Here is a 19,284-nt window from a genome sequence, read left to right on the forward strand (position 1 = left end):
CTGTTAGTTAAATGATCGAATGACTCCTTTGCACGCAGGATACATATTTGTCGGCCATTCTACTGAATATCCTATGACCCAATCAATCACCCGTAATGTACCCTATCAGATCTGGGAATCTAAGCAGGTTTTAGCCTGGATCATGCTTGGATGGCACGCCAAGTTGTCAGAGGCGGTTGCGGAGACGTGCAGTAGAGGGCTGTGTAGCACAATCCGTGGTTGCGCTGTACTTCTACGCTCCCACATTTATGCTCTACCACCTTCACAAATCTGCACTGACCAGTGTGTTGAAGTATGCTCCAATCACCCCCACGACGACTTCTAAATCCGCATGGCGGCAGTCCATCACTGGACTGACGACAGGGGGCTGTGAATATTATTGCTGTGATTTGCCAACCGTTACATATTCTCACGCCACGCATTAGCAGGATTAGCCACGTACGGTACGAAACAAGTTGAACATACATACATACTAAAACACATATCGTTCACACGTACGCGGGGAATTTGTTGGGACGTCAGTTTTGAATGTGGGGAATTAAACTGACGTTTTATGGGAATTTACGCCATTCATCAGAATCGTGCTTGCGTACAATTTCACGGTGTTTCTATTCTGTGCGGTCGCCATGATGAACCACACATATGAGGAAGTAAACTCCCAAAGCAAGACCGAACTTGAACGCATCAAAGTTACGCGAAGCATATATTTAGATCGCCTGTATTTGAAAACAAACATCATTAATGCCACGTGGTAATAAAATTGTTTTAATGCATCACGCATAGTGAAGGATCGTTGCGCCAAACGTGTGACCTCTTGCGACAGCATTCGCATCAACTGCTCTTGCTGCCATACACCGGCGTTTCGAGTGATTTGTTTGATCCACGTGTAGTGACACTCGACACAGCAGTCTTCAACAGCAGGAGTCTTTATTTCTTCAGGCAGAGGCACGGTCTTCAAAGATTCCCTTTTATCCAAGCGTCCCGAGCTCTCGCACTTCCCCCCTTATATATTTCCCTCAAGCCCCTTTCTCGAAGGTTCCTTGACCCACTTTCCCTCCAGTCAATCACCTTCCACTTTTCCGAACCGATCCCAACCGACCTCCCTGTCAATCATCCTCTGTTTCGCCGCTCTTTCCATGCTGTGCTTCTCCCAATCCCTTACATTTCCCTGCCTCTAACCAGTCCCCTTTCAGGTCCGTTCAGTACCCATCAGAGGGCTTTGTTTATACTTTCTCGACTGTCCGTGTCACGCCGTGTCGACCACGTCAGGTGAGCATCGTCGGTAGTGATACAATCTCATCACAGGTATCATGGGGGATGACCACGTGGACGGAGGGATTCATTTGAGGGTCGCAAGTCCGCTTTGAAGGTCAACCGCCAACTGAAGTGCGCGCAATTTGCTCTGCAGGAGTTTGCGACTCGTCCAAAAAGTGACACCACAGCCGTCTTCCTCGAACTAAGCTCTCGATCACTAGGAGACCGGTCGCAGATGCAATGGTGATATCTCTGACAAAGTCGAACCATCGTATGCCGAGAATGCGTCGTTGGCATCCCGTGTGGAAGGATTGTAGCCAATCCAAATAAGGGGCCGTCCATAAATGACGTCACGCACCTAGTGGGGGGGGGGGGGTCAGACATTTGTGACGATGTGTGGCGAGGGGGGGGGGTTTAGAAATGTGACGTCACATCAAAATGCGCAACTTTTAATGAATATAGACAACACGTTCTACTTAATTAAATATAATTTTTAAATAAATGTTTTCTCCTACAACATCAGATTACAGCGCCACATTAAATACGCACTACAATGACAATAGTTTAAAGCGATTTGAAGCATGTTTTTATTTGGGGGGGGGGGGCAGACCTTTGTGACGTCATATTTGTGACGCCGTGTGACGAGGGGGGGGGGGGAAATCGTCCAAAATCGCGTGACGTCATTTATGGACGGCCCCTTAGCTTGAAGCAATGTCCAGGACTTGGCACCATACAACAACAAAACACAGCACTGGTAAAGAATAATTAACAATAATCATTATTATTGTTGTGTATTTGGCCAAGCCCTTCAATAGCATTTGTGTGGATTTAAAACGACTACATCCCAGTTTCAACGCTATCTGAGCGCCTACTGTGTCAGCTATATGAGTTCTCATGCAGCTCGTACTGAGGCTCATTAATTTCCATCCGTATGATGAATGATCGTGAACTCCCCTCGAACGTGTTGGTTTACTCTGTTCACTTCAGTTTCCTCCCATACATATATACACTCATTAATGCAGGTGGCCAAAATCCAAATACAGGACACGAGAGCTTGGACAGTTTATGTATGTATGTTGAACTTATTTAATACCGTACGTAGCCAACCGCGCTAATCGGAAGTGCTGGTTGACTTCCTGCTTGTGTGTGGTTTCCAACGCCTCTGACTCATTATCTAATCTCTCTGAGAGTGAACGTAAACTGGGCACGTTACGAATTCTATATTATTACATTTGATATTTGAGTGACTATATTTATTCCGAAAGAGATCCTTATGCTGACGGTAGATAGATACATTAAATTACATGGGAATGAATGTTTTTCAATCCATGTTGTACATAACAGATTCACATTACCATTCCAGCCATGGGAGCCTACTACATTCACCACAATGTAAAACTAACAAAAATAATGATCGATTATTGACTCAAATCTTGACGCTGAATCGTGAGGCCGTGAATAAATTAACCCCAACTGATCACGACTTTATTAATCTTTTTTTTATTTTGCTTGGTAATAGGGTTTACATTTGCTTGGTGGTAGTGGCTGTATGTGGGATTTGGTCTTTATATATAACTAGCTTTACTACCCAGCTTCGCCCGGGACTTGGATTCACCGTGCCCGGCCGCCTTTGTCCCCCCAGTGGCGATGTTCACACAGCACACCAGTTACTCGTTTGAGGCTGAGTCGACCTAGGGGAGGCCCAGGACCGGTTCAAATAATCGTCACCGGTGGTGGCCGTGAGCGGGAATCGAACTCGGGTCGCCGGGTTCGTAGCGCAGCGTGCTAACCACTACACTACTATGCGTTACGCTTCCACGTGCGCGGGTCACATGACAGATGTTACCTCACAGCTCACCTGCCGAGCAAAAAAAAGTCTATTTGTATAATTGTTGCATGGTGTACAGTCTGGAAAGTATCCACATGGCACATTTAAAGTTTGTTGCATGTCGGGAAGTACGCTAAACATTTTGAACAGACACACGTAATCACAACTTTGCATTTTCTATATATGGAGATTAATGTACAGCGTTATGGGATGCTATTAGCGTGAATGACGCTTTATAAAATTTAAGTTTTATTACTCCTGGATGAAGCACCCCCCCCCCCTCATGCCACGTCCGAAATGGAGGTAAATTTAACCATACTTCACCACACTGGTCAATGCGGATTGGTGAATGGGGCAGGCACTCGATAATGTTTGAGATGATCACTTGCAACGGTGCTACTGTAATGAGATTATGTGACGACGGGAATGGTTGATGGAGGCAATACGTATTGATTACAGATAACTTCAATACAGCAGAGTAACGACTCTAACACTCGAAGAGGTATCGGCCTCTTCACCCGGTCTATTCAGGGGAAGTGGTCCCCAGTTAACGCTCCACGTTAAGTCCCTACTTCCCTCTGTCCTAGACCTTCCTCAAATGGAGGCTAGCTAGCCTGGCCCAGCTTCGGCACAGGTCCCGAACCTCAGCCACACGAGCCCGGCCCTCACAAGGACATCGGGCCTCGTTGCTCTGGGGGTCGCACCTCTGGCTTGCTCTGCCTGGCCCTCAGAAGGGCAGCGAGTCAGAGGAGTTCCAGGGTCCCGCTAGCTGGCCTTCAGTCTTCACTGGTTCTTCGTCTTGGGCTGAGTCGAACTGAGCTCTGCTCTCCGGGACCCACTTATATACGATTTCCCCCTGAGGGGCGGGGTTCTGTGGGATCACACGAGCCCCCCAGCCCCCTCCCCTCAGGAGGCCCTGGGCGTCCCTTACACAACCGCCCAGATCAGGTTTGTACCGCTCTCCCCTAGGGCGGTGCTTTGTGAACCCCTACACGCCCCGCAGCCTCCCTCCCCCCAGGAGGTCTGGCCCGGGATGACACACTCGCTTCCACCGGGAAGTATTACAAGTCAGCCGGTTTGGCGTGTGCGTACCCCGGTACCAACACCACACTACAAGTAATGCACAAGAGAATGCCAGGGTTGTATCCTTGTCTTCAGTCAACATGTAAAGTTATGTGTAAATATTAGCAGAGCACACACCACATAACCATATAAGGCGATGCAGAGTGACATCTACAATTTCACATTCAGGTGGTCAAGCCAGACAACTGCGTCAAGAGCAGCGGAGTGTATCATCGCTGTGATGTCTCTTTCGTATTTGTGGATCGGCCATTGCGTCGTTATATATTGTACGGTCTGTTCTGGATGACCACAGTCAGATGCTGGAGAGATTTCAAATTTCCATTTGTGCATCAGCTAGACGCATCTGCTATGGTTTGTGCAGTGGATGCGATTTAGTGTGGACTATGAGCTTCATAGATGATCAAACCCAGGGATCTTCTGCGTTGGGTCTTTCACAAAGTGGTGCTTGTTTGTGAGTTCGATTGAACTCCATTCAGCTCTCCAGGCTTCATCGGAGTTGAATTCGCATTGTTGAAGGTTAAGCGCATGGGTCCAAAAGGGGCTTGGCGTGGCCACAAGTGATGACGAGGGACGTTATTAAGGTCCTGGGGAATGGGAAGGCGACTATTTTCTTCGATTCGCAGGAGTTCCTGGAGAGTTGCAGCGTTGTGGGCAGATGGGTGGGTGGGTAGAGAGATGTGTGACAGTACGGGCAACCAGAGTGTTGGGTCGATTTGAGGTGTTACAGATCAAATACTGTACACGATATACATGACTGGAGCGGGAACACGGAGCATCCTGTATTGCGTTATGAAGACGACTATTGTGACACTTCATTTCTGCCCACGGCTAAATCAGTGGCGCCAAGGATATCTGAAGCAGTCCTGAGCGCCCCTTCGCCACCAAACCAACGTGGTGCGGTATGGCCAGGCACCCACCATGACTGACACAATGTGGGGGAGGAGGAATTTAGCCAGCAGTGGATTGACAAAGGTGGCGTAGATTAAAACTGAAAAGTCACTTCAGAGTAGCACATCATCGTGTTTCCCTGCTCAAACAAGCTTTGGGTTGGCACTCAACTCTAAAATTGCACCCAAAGCAGCGGTGGAAACTCGATATTACCATGGCATGGCCAGTTTGTCCATAGATTGACCACTATTGATGTCCTACTCAGTGGTACATATTTTACTCACCCCAGAGGGATGATGGGATACCTAATCATCGTGTGTGTGGGCAGTGATGTCGCACCATTGTCTGCAAATACTTTAGCACTTTAAAATTAACAGTCTCAGAGTGGAACTATCTATTATAGTTTTTAAGTGTTCAATGATTTTAACTTTCCAAATTACTGTCTACGTATTTAACATACTCCATAATGAGTTTCAAGGCTGTTATAGATAGTGGTTAAGTAGCTTTGGCCTGGTGTTCCAGTTACCTGTGTAATGTTGCACTCAGAGACACCGTCTTGTTCTTTATGTATATTTTTTATGAATAAAGTCAGTTGACAACTTAACGAGTAAGGGGCCGTCCATAAATGACGTCACGCACCTGGGGGGGGGGGGGGTCAGACATTTGTGACGATGTGTGACGAGGGGGGGGGGTTTGAGAAATGTGACGTCACATCAAAATGCGCAACTTTAAATAAATATAGTCAACACGTTCTACTTAATTAAATAGACTTGTTTTAATAAATGTTTTCTCCTACATCAGAGTGCAGCGCCACATTAAATAAGCACTACAATGACAATAGTTTAAAGCGATTTGAAGCATGTTAAAATTTTTTTGGGGTTGGGGGGGCAGAGCTTTGTGACGTCATATTTGAGGGGGGGTCTGACTTTTTGTTACGCCGTGTGACGAGGGGGCGGGGGGGTAAAAAATCGTCCAAAATCGCGTGACGTCATTTATGGACGGGACCCAACCGCGAGTAATTTAGCAAGCGTGCACAGCAAGCGTGCTGTGGAGGTTCCACCTGAAGACGGAAGCTTGTGTTGCCTCCGAAACGTCGTGATTTTTCTTTTCTTTTACTTTTATTAATTTAATTTTTTTACCTACGTGACTTTACCGAAAAACCCTAAGAATATCTCTCTGCCCTTATTACCATTTACGGCCGTTGGGGTCCCGTGCTTCCCCTCACGTGATCCTGTCAATGCTTGGCCCATCAATCATTTTCTTGGTTCTTTCGGTAAATTTATTTTATTATGTTTTCTTTTTATTATTTCTCTTTTACGTGAGTTTACCGAAAGAACCAAGAAGATGAATCCCTGCAGTCATGAAAGCTTTAAACCATCAATAATTATTAACAACTATTTAGGTCCCACATTACCCTAACATGACCCTGTACCCGAACATGATAATTAGTAACCATGGTCCCGGGGAGCCTTGCTGTCCCTCTATAGACCCGTACTGTCCTTACATCTGCATAGGCATGCCATCTCTGTGATCTCACTTGTCTCATGTGTCCCCTGCCATATGAATGTGGAATTTCCACGACGAGCTTAAAACCAATAATGTAGATTATAAATAGCCAAACAGCTATTTGTTTAGAATAATGTTGACTTTTGACGAATATTATTTCTACATTACAGCGCCACTGGGTGGAACGTTGGCACAGTGGTTAGCGCACTACGGGATGAAGTCAGCAAACCTGAGTTCGAGTCGCGGCCATGGCTAAAATAATTTCCGGCGAGTGTGAAACTTGAACCGGTGTAGGGTTACCCCCCTTCACAAACCGAAATTGGCCATCTCAGTGAAATATGGCCAAACAACAGCTGCCCCAGGACAATGCAGGGAGAACATCGTGCAGCTTTAGACTGACAAAAGGGCTGCAACATTGTTTATTGTACTCACAATCATGAATGCGCCTACACACATTCCATACACCCTGTAAAGCCAGTAATAGGCGTAACACCATGAATAATAATGCAAACTCCTAGGTGGCAACTTTGATCATTACCCGCGTATCGATAGTTACATTTTAACGTGCCATTTTATTGATGGACTGTGTGTTATCTTGGTGTGGTATGGGACTGTTTTGTTGTTGTTGCTGCCTTGTCCAAGCTTGCATTTCGTGCAGAAAAATCGGACTTATGTAAGTGACGTGTATTCTTATTTCATGACTTGCTTACCTTTTTTCTCTATTTTGCACTCCTTTAGTTTTCATAATCAACGATTTTTGGGTTTAGATCGCGTTATTTATAAATGTGTCGTAACCCTCCACCACCCGACACGGCCAATCAGTAAAAAAAGTGTCACGTTGACAAAAGACAAATAGTTCACTGCTTTAGCCCACCGGTGTGTTGAAGCGTGAAACCACAACATTTACAATTTGAGTACGACGTTTCGCTGGTAATTGCATCCATCCTACGTGTTAAACTCCTTTAGTTTTGTTGTCGTTGTAATTTGCTGACCCGTCCCCGTGTAAAAAAGAGCTTCACAGCTCCACCGGATTCCTCCAGCCTGAAACTAAGATTCTCAACTGTAATACAGTATCTTGGATTTTTGTTGAAACAACGTCGGTGGTTCCCCGCGACGCATTTTACCCGACCCGTGTCGACTGGCGAACCGTGAGCCACACGTGACGTCACGCACCTCCGGGGGGAGGAGTGCAGCCACGCCCATTGGTCTTCGGGCCAATGGGCGTGGCTGCAAGTTTGGGCAGAGCAAATCTTGGCCCCATGACCGTTGCTGTGGGGTTGGATGAACGTGTGCCTAATGTTTATTGCTGTTGAAAATAAAGACGTGTAAAGGCGCGATGTGGCAGGTTACTGAATCGTGCAGTTGTCATCATAGCATTGAACCGTCGGTTAAATGCCCGAAAGAAGGGGCTTTATAGAGCTCCGTCTTAGTGGAGGTTCTTCCGTCATCAGTGGTGTGAGCAGGCAATTGTGAGGCAGACCAGATTACCTTTTTGTAACTTTAATTATAGAAATGTTAATGTCCTTTAAATAAATGACGATTACATTATTGCCGGTCTCAAGCAGTGGCGGCCAATACTGAGATCTATAAAAGATGTATAACATGTTTTATAGATCTCAGGACAAATTGGAACAAATACTGACATCAAAGTCTAATTAAAAATGAAATACAAGCCACGGTGTGACTGTGGTTATGCAACTCAAACTATGGACTATAAGTAAACCACTGGACAGGGTGGTCCCTATGTCTTGTGACACCACCTCCCCCCCCCCCCCCATTTAATTATCTTGTTTTTTTATACTAATGGGTGTGAAAATATAAAGGAATAAGCAACGGGGAAGAAATATGGGTCAATTAATTTGGGGTCACAAGACATCTGGACCACGATGTGGTCTATGCTCCATTAATGGAGGAATAGCAAAACAACACAAACTCTCTCCTAGGGCCCTCTCTGACCTCGACATTGGCACAAACTCTCTCCTGGGCCCCAGCTGACCTCGACATTGGCATCTAGCTCCTGAACGTATCGTCACACGCCAGAATAGAAAACAATAGTGGCGTGGAGAGTGCTGGGTCTCGATTGGCTTCGAGCAGATGGGCAGTCCTTTAGCCCCCGCTCAGGAAGCTTGACGACCTATTTCAACATCGCTGTCAACCCATACGGTTTACTCCGTATTCTTGTAGAGGGAAATTGAGTTTTTAGTTCCATACGGCGTACAACTGTTTCAAGTCGGGCAAACAATATTTTTGTCTATTTGTCTGTGTTTCTCCCTTGTGATGAGACTTTGTAGGATGAACGTTGAGATTTATTAAGGGCACGGGGTGACCAATAAGGTCTGAATTGGTCTGAAATAAGATAGGCACTGGTAAGGGGTTGACGGGTATGTTTCAACGGGGGGGGGGGGGGGCTATGCATGACGTGACTGTGGGCCCCCCCTCCTCCCGACTCACTTTTCCTGAAAAAGCCATGGATGTTTTTAACCCCGTATCCAATATGTAGGCTATAACTATATCGATATATTTGTATTGCACCGTGTATTGGGTTTAGAAGACAGTATCACAGTGACAGTATTAATAAAAAAAAATATTTAAAGCTACAATAACTCACAATTATGACTTGCGTCTTGCTTTCATGCCGGCCCCATCGGTCGGGGACTTCCTCAAAGGGGGTTGATCGCGCAACTTTATGCTGCTCATACTCTTTGGTTCTTTCGGTATATTTTATACCTACGTGACTTTCCCGAAAGAATCAAAGAGTATGGATCCCTGCATTCACGAAAACTTCAAATCTAGATTTGATGCTGCTCTTTTGAAATTATAGCCAGATGTGTTAATCGGGTTTAGTCCATGGTATTTCTTTTTTCTGAATATATTTTTTTTATTTTTACTTGTTTATTTGTTAATTAGGGCCCCCTTGTGGCCGACTGGCCCCCGATGCGCCGCATAACTCTGCTGCATACCCCTCCCTCCCACAGTTGCGCCCCTGCCCCTTCCTCTGGACACGTGTAGTTCAGAGTCACGCGGTGCGCTGAGATCTGAGGATGTGTGCGCACGCATTTCGAACATATGAATTCTAATCTAAAGTCATCCGCAATTACAGAGTAACACAATATCACGTCTCGCTTTTGGAGCATAATTCTAGAGTTGTCAAATCTAAAATGACCATCATTTGGGAAAAATAGTTAAACGATATATTTTTTACAATATCTAGAACTATGGAAAATTTACAATACGAGGCGCTGTCCTTTGTTGGGGAGTAGGGAAGGGGGCGGCACAGTGGCGATATGTTAACTATCTCGCCTGGTATACAGGAGGTCCCCGACTTTAACGCTTGTATATTTGGAGTTTGCATGTTCCCCCTGTGGGCGCGTGGATTTCTCTCCGGGTCCTCCGGGTTTTTCCTCCACATTTAGAAACATGCGTTAAAAGTATTTGGCTGCTGCTATAAATTTCCACGCGATAAGCCACTTCGTTGATCTATAATTTGTGGCCAGATCGCTTCTGAAAAATAGCTATACAGCTCAGCGGGCCTAGCCTGGTAAAATAAAGTTTCGATTAAGTGTGCTGCGTCTGCTGGCCGAGTCGTGATCCTGTGGTCACATTACAGGCCCTCTTTGTCCGTTCGTGCGTGAACAAACGGGCACCGTCGTGGATCGTCATCATCTCCTGGAGACTTCCCTGTATGCAGTGGCAAGGTGCATGAGAGATTGCAGCGTGGGTGTGCTGCAATGTCACAGGAATCGACAGCTGAAATAGGTATATGACGCGGAGTGCCGCTCAAACTCTTTTGACAATTTCATTTATTGAACACCAACCCGTGTGTTCTCGTTGATCATCACAGCCAGGAGAACGAGACAATGGACATGGGTTACACGTATACCAATTTCCTTTCTGGCCGATGGCAAATAATTTAAAAGTAAAACTTGATTGTGTTCTATTTTTTCATACGGCAATATGTCCAGGAGCTAAATGCCAGTTGTCGAGGTCCGCTTGCCACGCCAATAGGGCTTCAAGGAGAGAGTTTGTGTAGTTTTGATACTCCTTTGAAGGAGCTCAGACTACAATGGTTTTGCTGTGGTCCATAGTTTGGATTGTATGGCCACAATCGCACCACTGTGGCTTGTGTCTTTAATGTTTATGTAAATGTGTAAAAAAAAAATACCAACAGTTTAGCAAAATACACTTCAGTATATGTAGCCCTGAAACGCCTGCCCTACTGTTTTATGTCCCGAGGGCCGAGCAAGACGATAACGCCAACCCTCACCCAACTGGTTTACCCGTGGAAATTTTAATGAAAATGTGCTGCTGTCATTTAAAAGCAGAGAATACATCTGGTGCAAGCAGATATACCGTAGTTAAGACATGAACACTGGATAAACGACTGTACTGAGTATTGAGATCCACTGTTTTCCCATCGCGGATTTGACCATGCGTGCCAAATTTATTGAGGTACAGGAGACCCTTAAATGTCGCTGGGGGTACGTTCTTGGAAAGTGCCGCGAATGCCAAAACCGCGATATCCAATACTTAAGCCTTACCTGAATTATAGGATTAGGTACACGGTAACCAAAAATAGACACATCACCATTGAAATAAGTACCTACTGTATGCCAACTAAATAAAAAAGAAATGTATTTACTGATGATGATAATCCAAAACGGGTATGGAGAGCGGTAGTGTAGTGGTTAGCGCACTGCGCTACGAATCCCGGCGACCTGAGTTCGATACCTGCTCATAGCCAACATCAGTGACGATTCTATGAACTTGTCCTGGGCCTTCCGCAGGTAGACTCAGATTAAAATGTAGTACCTGGTGCGGTGTGTAAACATCGCCACTCGGGAGACAAAGGCGGCCGGGCGTGGTGCTATCCACCCACCTCCTCGTGTGCCATGCCGGCCTTCATAAGTGCTTGCCCCAACAGTTTGTTAAGGCCATACTGGGGACCGTTTGTCGTCGTTGGTGGTATGATTAATTTATTTCGCACCGTACGTAGCCAATGTGTGCAATTGTGGTACTCATTGTGCCCCTTCTGACAAGAAAGCCAAAATCAAGACTAAAGGTAAGTGAAATAAATCAGATTTATTGAATGTTTTATTTACGTTACTTCATTTTGTTTTATTCACTATACAGTATGTATTACAGTGTTGCATGCACATGTACAATATTTCTTATTATTTATGCATTTCTAGAGGTGCTAGACACTCTATTCGGTAATCTGCGGGGCCACTATGTATTAGAGGGACAATGTAGAGTTACCGCTCTGGGACCAACGGCCGGGGTCAGGGATAGGTGAGAGCGGATCGTAAACACAGATTCCTGCCAGACCAACGGCCAGGGGTCAGATGAGGTAAAAGAGGATCTAAAACGCAGATTGTAAAGAACCAATCAGAGGGTCCCACGAGGGAGCGTGGGATTGGATAAGGACCGTTACAAACAACACTACACATTTAACAATGCTTCCCTTTTTGTTGAACCGGAACACATTTAATGTGCATTTAAATACATTATATTATTCAGTCTTGATTTGAAGCTTTCGTGACTGCAGGAATTCATATTCTTTGGGTCTTTCGGTAAAGTCACGTAGATAGAAAAAATTACAAAACAAAATACGACGTTTCGGTCGCAACACAAGCGTCCGTCACCTGAATGGCCACAGCTTCGTTTGCCAAGATTTACCCGATCTTACATTTACATGCAAATTTCATCTCTATCCCCGCCCACTGACCCTTGGGCTACACCCATCTAAAATCTTTATAACTCCCTGCCTTAGCAGCGCTCCCGACATATAATCTTTCCTGCCTCAGAAGCTCTCCCGCTATATTTTTCACCTGGTGACGATTGCTTGTGTTGCGATCGAAACGTCGTGACATTGTTATTATTTTTATTAATTTGATTATTTTTCTATCTATGTGGCTTTACGGAAAGACACAAAGAATATGAATTCGTACAGTCATGAAAGTTTTAAGTCAATATCATCACTGATTCGACATCATTGATAGAACCAACCAAGCGGTTTTCTTTAAAACCATCTGCTGCTAGACCACCCAGATTGTATGGCTTACCAAAAATCCATAAAGAAGGGACACCCCTTCGTCCTATCGTCTCCACCATTGACTCACCCACCTATAAACTGGACCCATTTCTGTCTGAGACCTTACAACCATTCACTAGTAAGCCCACCTCAGCTGTACTCAACTCAGCTCACTTGGTATCATTAATTAAGGACATCTCACTATCTCCAAGTGATTTGCTCGTTAGTTTCGATGTTGTCTCTTTGTTTACCAAAGTTCCTGTGCTTGACACCATTGCAATCATTGAAGATTTGGTCCAATAAGGACTGAATGTTGATGTACCGGCCCTGGTGAGACACTGCCTCACCAACACTTACTTCACCTGGAATGGTAAATTCTACAAACAAGTTGAAGGTACCCCAATGTGTTCTCCCTTATCTCCAGTTGTAGCCAATGTTTTCATGGGGAAATTTGAGACAGATGCCATCCAGGCATCCACTCTACGTCTGTCCTTGTGGAAGAGGTACGTAGATGACACGTTCGTCATCTGGCCACATGGTCGAGCAGCTCTGAACCAATTCCTCAACCACATCAATTCCATACACCCAGCCATCAAATTCACCATGGAGGTGGAAATGGACAGCAAGTTATTGGATGTTTTAATCGAAAGAGACCAGATGGCTCAATGGGACACTGTCTACAGGAAAGCCACCCATACTGATGCCTACCTAAAACTTGACTCCCACCACCATCCATCCCAGAAGAATTCCCTCATCAAAACTCTACACCATAGAGCTCGATGTATCTCCAACCATCATCACATAGCCAGTGAACTGGAACACGTACACCCAGTTCTCAAGATGAATGGATATTCAGACTACACTATCCGTAAAGCTATCACCCCAACCATTGGGAAAGAACCATCTGAGGACCCAATCAAAACCATCACATTGCCATACATAGCAGGGGTCACTAAAAATATTTCCAAAATCATGAGCATACATAAGATTTAACACAGTACATACAATTTGTGATCTGATCCCATCTGTGAAGGATGTGATCCCTGACATGCAATACTCCGCCGTCTACAAACTAAGCTGTGTCTGCGACAGTAGTTAGATTGGGGAAACATAAGGCAGATCTGAAACAGGGTAGGACCAATACCTCAGCTGTGGCTGATCATTGTTTCAATGCGGTGGGCTCACACGAAATTGATTTCTCCAAGACGAAGGTACTTTGCAAGCCCACTGGCTATCAACAAAGATTCGTTCATGAAGCCATCCATATATATATAGACACAGACACAATTTCAACCGAGAAGATGGGTACAAACTGAGCAATCATTGGAAGGACCGTATCAACCAGTTTAAGTTATAATTGGCTATGATGTTCCTATCCTACCACCTTCCGATGTTAGTTGTACTTTACGCCCATTTCAAACTTGCGCTTTCACAGGGTTCACACTAGCACAGCCACTTCGCTCGCCGACCTCTTGGTTGCGGATCTGCGATATTCCATTAATATGCTAATCTCTCATTAGCATGCTAATCTCTCATTAACATGCTAATTTTCACCTGGCAGCCTTTTGATTGGTGAAAAACCAACCACCGTCAGGCTGGCTGCCCACCACTTACATTATCATTGGCTGCTGACATTTGGGCTACACCCATTTCAAACCCTTATAAACAGTTTGCCTTGGAAGCTAACCCCCCTTTTCCTGAAGACGACCGCTTGTGTTGCGATCGAAACGTCGTCGTTTTTTGTTCTTTTTTGTTATTTTCTTTGAACCTATCTACGTGACTTTACCGAAAGACCCAAGAATATGAATTCCTGCAGTCACGAAAGCTTTAAGTCAAGATTCTACTGGTCTATCTTCTACCGCTATTGTCATGGTTGTTTCTCGCAGGAAATGCATACACGCTTTTAACTCCATGACTGCTGGTGATACCTGAAGACCATGGGCCATGCTTGGGGTGAAGCAGCGAAGGCTGCTAAAGACCGTCCGGCATGGCGTGGGCTTGTTGTGGCCTTATGCTCCACAGGGAGCAAAGAGGAGTAAGCTAAGCTTGTGATCCCCGAGTTTTGTTGAGATGACAAAATACTCACTGAAGATAAGATGAACGTTTACCAAGGTTTCTTTAGTTTGAGTAAAAAAAAAAGTTTCCTTACATCTAAGTTGGCATTCGTATATGGAGATTAAATATGGTACACGATACTACTATTCAGGTACTGTGCTGTCAATCTACTTATACTGCAACACAAACACTGCATATTTAGCAATGTCACATTCTATACAGTATCCAACATTTAAATGGCATTGTGATATCCCCTGTTCATGCTGAATGAAGTGAAATTGTCTCCCTAATTACACGACTGATGAAAATTCCACTTGTTTATGGTAGGGCCCAGTCTACCCAGTACCGCCTGGATATATACATTCTATAAAGTTCCCAAATAAACTCCATTTCACCACTCCTAATGTCTGGCATTGAGAATATAATACGATATTAACATATATATCTATTATGATGTGGCAGTACTGTAGTTTGTACTTGGATAACAGTAATTTTAAATTATTTTGGTCTGTATTTAATTTGACACCATGTATACATACAGTGATGTAAATTCGTATCCGAATCTCAGTAAGGATGGATCTGACAAAGCCAAAGATAATGTATTATTTGCACGAAGTTCAAACATTCCAAAAATCAAGGCCACTCTTTTCCTGGAGTCATACTCACACTTGTGTACTATAACAGTGGAAAGGTTTTGTGGTAATCGGTAACTGTCAGAGTTAACCACTAAGGTGGCACTTTGCTCGAAGTTTGTCTTGCACGCGAGTGTGATGCGAGCGTACACTCTGTATATTCCATCAAGGGGAACGGTGACTTTACGCATGTCATCTTCACACCTCATGCCTCCCATGAGGAAGGATTCTCCATGTATTGTAAAATTGCAGTCCCAATTGGTTGTATATGTGCCTAGTAAACACAAAATCCAGCGTTAGTACGCATGCACACATTTACATGTCAATCCACTGCTGGTTGAGGGCCTCCTCATGCCGTGTGGGTCATGGGTTTAATTAGCCTCTCACCAAATCACTCATTAATGTGCTCAAACTTGGACGAAATCCCACAGGCTAAGCAGAGAAGCTTGGCCAGTGCTTGGATGGGCGACCACAGTCAATGCCAGGTACAGTCCTGGGCAGCTGCATGGCTGGTGGGCGTCAGATGGTGGTGCAGCAAAATAGGCATTGCAATGCTATATGTCCCCACGTCAATTCTGTCTCCATTGACCAATATGCACTGTGATCAGCATGGTAAGGTATAGCCCAGGGGTCGGCAACCAAAATAACAAGAAGAGCCATTTCTTTCCAATTCGGTACAAAATTCAGTATTTCAAGAGCCGCAATGCATCTGAGTACATACTGTACATACGTACATATTGTCAAGAAGCAGCCCGTAAAGAGCCGCATGCGGCTCTGGAGCCGTAGGTTGCCGACCCCTGGTATAGCCAAACAAAATAACTTACCATAAAGAGAACAAATAAAAATGTATAATGGCCAGTCAGACATTTTTTTCTCTTGCATTGTCTCATACCCCAGAATTAGTCCAGGCATTGAATAGTACACATCGCATGAACGCTTCACGGCTGCTTCCTGAAACAATTTGCACTTAAAACTGACGAGTGACGTCACGCAGCATGACACTCACCTGGACCGGTGTGTTCCCATAGAGCTAGAAGGTGAGCACTTGGAAGTGGAGATCGAATTGACATGACGTCTATTTTGTTGATTACCTCATCTGTGAATAAACAAAACCATCATTTGTGATGAGCAAATGTCGAGCGAGAACACATTGAGCTGCTTAAAGCGATAATCATTTCACTTAAGTCAACAGCAACGTATTAATAAATCTAAGTGTGGGTGTGAGTTTTCGTGTGCCTCATTAGATAAGTTCAAGCCGTGCTTACCGAATTTTAGGTGTTCCTGCTTCTGCTACAAAACGGAAAAAAGAACGCCAGATATGAATCTTATCAACCTAAATATTGTCATTAATTATTCTTACCTTTTCATTAATGATCACTATCAGCCAACAATTGGCTATTATGGACACCGCACCTTTCACATTACAGAGCAGAACAATAATTTCACCACACAATTAACACAAGACGCAACTTTCAGTTCTAAAATTCCGCAGTAGCTCAATGTCTAGCAGCGTAATTTCCTGTCAACAAAACGTTAATCGCGCAGTGTGTCTATGTAAAAGTGAATTGTAAACGTTATCGTTACACACTTGCGGTGTGGTATATGCATTGCGAACGTGTGCATGGTTTAAAGTTCATAAATTTATCGGGTTTTTTCTTTAAGCACGACGAAAAATACGTCACGGGATTGAGTTGAAATCACGTCAGATAAATCCCCAGGGCTTTCTTGTTCGCCGTTTATAATAATCAAACCTCATTCTTTATTTTAACCAGGGAAGCCCCAGATGCACGTTTTCATGGAGGATGTTACCGTTACATTGTTGTTGATTAATTGTATGTGCCTTGCAGAGGTCGCAACCGGGTACCCGATACCCGTACCCTACCCGATACCCGGCTACCCGTACCCGGCCGGGTACGTTTGTGACCCTGGTGCCTTGCTATTGCGTGTGATTTGACTGAGTCGAGATTGGTATGCGACAGTTTGAATAAATTAAAATAGTACTGAGACTATTGTTATCTGTTGCTGGCTTCTTAAGGAAGAAGTATTTTCCAAGATTTTGTTTTTACACTTCGAAAGAAGAGTGTTTACTTTTAGTTTCAGTAACATAAAAACAAATAACATTTTTTCCAATTAATTTGAATTGATCGACTAGAGTATGACCACTTAATCACCATCAATAACATTGTCCATGTACAATAGGGCAGATACACAATCATCAGTTCCAGATTAAGCTAGTGCGCGGCCTGTAGTATGTTATAAAGGGGCCCTAAATAAATAAAAAATATTAAAACATAATTTTTTTATTTGCATAGTAAAGTAACTGTATTTTGTTCATTTGCTGTAAAGCCAGATAATACGACAAATCGCTAACCTTAAACACCCAGTCGTTCATAAAAGTTGAAGGCAGTATAGTACTATAGTAATAGAGCAAGTGTAGAATCACTGAACGGGAATTGATAGCTTGAAAGAATTTAGCGCGGCGTCCTTTAAAGTTGCGGGGCCCGAATCATTGCTACTTTTGCCACTAGGATAATCCGGCACTGATTATAATATGCACTATAATTACACAAGCTTACTTCTCGTAATCTCAGTTCAACTGTCCACATTAATTTGGAATGGTTGCACCGATTTCATAAGAAATGTTTAATATTTTAGGGAAAAGAACGTTGTAAACCCATCTCCACGAAGCTCACCGAGCTAAGGAAAGGATGTCTTTAGCCCTAACCACGTACACGTCCTTATCAGTCAGATTTTGGAAAAGGCAAATCAATACGGCATTCACATGCTTAACCGATATGAATTTTCATAGATTAAATATCATATCTGCAGAGAGATACACTACGAATAACCCGCCACCGACATATGCCGGGCCCCACCCTTGTGCCCCCCCCCGTCACCCCCCCCCCATTACCTCTTTGTTCTTCACATGGACCTTGCATGTGATGGCGACCGTGACGACCAGCAGAAGCAGAGCGATAAGAATCAGCACGGTGAAGCACAACAGCAGCCCGTGGTACCACCGCCACTGGCACCGACATCTCTTGCAGATTTCTGAGCTCTGGGTCAGGGGCCGGGTGCCCTTGCTGGGCTCCTCTTGAGCTGTCGTCACCACGTGGACACCACGAAGCGTGGCCTCAGTGTCATCACGCTCAGTCTCAATGCGGCTGTGCTCCCTGCTGCAAGGGCTGCCTTGTGGAGCGTGAGGCATCGTGTGATTGCAAAGTGAGCTCCTTCTTGACCCCCAGTGGCTTCAAATTTATTGGGAAAAAATTGACCGTGGGTATGTCTATATATCTGTCAATAGATGTAGAAGGGCTAGGGATGATTGCAAACAAGACAGCTGGCTTCCGATTCCTGGATCGTCTGCTTCGACTCTGGGACGGTGTTTGCCGGATCGTCTGCTTCGGCTCCTCAAGACGACGCTTCTGCAGCTACATCTTGGGACCTCCTTTGCCAGTAGCAAAATATGAGAATATGTTTCTCCCTATTTTCTGGCAACAAAAAAGTTGTGTTAAGATGTTGTAACACCAAACTGAAACCTTTTACATCATGTCTGCATTAACCACAATCCGTTTCAAAGACAATGCATATATTATCAGAGTATTTTTTTTTTGCATTCTGACCACAAGTATTGTGGCTAATGCAGACATGATTCCTTGTAAAAGGTTTCAGTTTGGTGTTTTAACATCTTAACACCTGTTTTGTTGCCAGAAAAAAGGGGAAACCCTAGTCTCATAGTTTGCGTCTCAGCTCTCTGTGCAAAGAACGGTGGCAGTGCACACGCCTCATAGTCGCTGCTTTTTGACGCAGAAAACGCCTCGGCAAGATTTCATTTGTGCGACCGTGGACTTTTTGTGGTGGTTACATTTCCGCCTATGTTTATTTCACACGGAAATAAGTATAACCCGTAAAAACAAAGTTTTTCACTATAAATCCTTTATATGCGTGGCGGCTAGAGTCCTCTCGTCCTCTGGCTTGAGATGGCTGCCACCTATGGGTCAGATGAT

The 19,284-nt window shown here is 44.5% G+C and overlaps 1 long non-coding RNA gene across 1 annotated transcript; it reads right to left on the reverse strand.

The window, feature by feature from the left end:
* Positions 1-16,283: 16,283 nt before the first annotated feature.
* Positions 16,284-18,638, reverse strand: LOC144719678 (uncharacterized). Its single transcript, XR_013585649.1, has 3 exons — positions 18,189-18,638; positions 16,543-16,567; positions 16,284-16,373 (listed from the first exon to the last, which is right to left on the reverse strand). It is a non-coding gene; the product is annotated as an uncharacterized LOC144719678 (long non-coding RNA).
* Positions 18,639-19,284: the final 646 nt, after the last annotated feature.

Source organism: Lampetra planeri, chromosome 6 (genome assembly GCF_965212315.1).
Source record: "Lampetra planeri chromosome 6, kcLamPlan1.2.h2, whole genome shotgun sequence".
NCBI classification, from domain to species: domain Eukaryota; kingdom Metazoa; phylum Chordata; class Hyperoartia; order Petromyzontiformes; family Petromyzontidae; genus Lampetra; species Lampetra planeri.